The sequence below is a fragment of the Callithrix jacchus genome, chromosome 4 (assembly GCF_049354715.1).
Source record: "Callithrix jacchus isolate 240 chromosome 4, calJac240_pri, whole genome shotgun sequence".
Classification (NCBI taxonomy): Eukaryota; Metazoa; Chordata; class Mammalia; order Primates; family Cebidae; genus Callithrix; species Callithrix jacchus.
Window position 1 is genome coordinate 174,235,979 of NC_133505.1, and position 1,522 is coordinate 174,237,500.

The following is a 1,522-nucleotide window of genomic DNA, read 5'->3' on the forward strand; positions in this document are numbered from 1 at the left end:
CTTTTGGCTTATCAGGTTCATGTATTCTTTATAAAAAAAAAAAGAATGAGCGTTGTTAGACGTCAGCGTTTAGCCGAGCTCTGCCTCCTTGCCATTGCTCATGCGTTTACACACACACACAGACCCCACCAAGGGTTCACTACCGTCCTTAGTCAAGTATCTTTGGCCTCAGCCATGCTGAGTCTTGTGTAGACATTATGTGCCATACTGTTTTGGGCATAGGAGACGTAAGTGGGAACTCCCTGGCGAGGGCCACTGCACTGACCATCCCAGCTCCTTGAAGGTGAAAAGGAAACGGAGAATGCGCGGCTGGAGCTGGGATTTAGTCCTCAGGGAAGGAGGGTGAGGAGAGGAACAGAGCTCTGCGGCCGCCTTGTCCTCTGCTTGCCCGTGGCCCATGTGCCCAGGGGGTGGGGGTTGAAGGTGCCTTCCAGACTGAAATGCCAGCCTTCTGGAGCTGAGGCTGGGCTCTGACTGTGCCCAACACCACCTCAAGTGTAGTGAGTGCTGGGTCCACCGACAGCAAGCAGGGAAGGGATGCTGGAAATGGGTCGGGGAGTCCAGGCCAGGTGTCCGCTGGATGGACCAGTGTGAACGTGTGAAAATCGATCACGTCCAGCTGATGGCAGGACTGGAAGTGGAGACCCCACATTGGGTCAGCGGGGGCTCATGGGGGTGAAGGCGTGACACCACCGGGGGTCAGTGCTGGGCTCATGGGGGTAAAGGTGTGTCACCACACAGGGGGTCAGCGCTGGGCTCGTGGGGTGAGGGTGTCACACCACACAAGGTGTCAGTGCTGGGCTCGTGGGGGTGAGGGCATGTCACCACACAGGGGGTCAGCACTGGGCTCATGGGGGTGAGGGCAGGTCACCACACAGAGGTCAGCGCTGGGCTTGTTGGTGTGAAGGCGTGTCACCACACAGGGGGTCAGTGCTAGGCTCATGGGGGTGAAGGTGTGTCACCACACAGGGGGTCAGTGCTAGGCTCATGGGGGTGAAGGTGTGTCACCACACAGGGGGTCAGTGCTAGGCTCATGGGGGTGAGGGCATGTCATCACACAGGGGTCAGTGCTGGGCTCATGGGGGTGAAGGCGTATCATCACACAGGGGTCAGTGCTGGGCTCATGGGGGTGAGGGCATGTCATCACACAGGGGGTCAGTGCTGGGCTCATGGGGGTGAGGGTGTGTCATCACACAGGGGTCAGTGCTGGGCTCATGGGGGTGAAGGCGTATCATCACACAGGGGGTCAGTGCTGGGCTCATGGGGGTGAGGGCGTGTCATCACACAGGGGTCAGTGCTGGGCTCATGGGGGTGAAGGCGTATCATCACACAGGGGTCAGTGCTGGGCTCATGGGGGTGAGGGCGTGTCATCACACAGGGGTCAGTGCTGGGCTCATGGGGGTGAGGGTGTGTCATCACACAGGGGTCAGTGCTGGGCTCATGGGGGTGAAGGCGTATCATCACACAGGGGTCAGTGCTGGGCTCATGGGGGTGAGGGCGTGTCATCACACAGGGGTCAGTG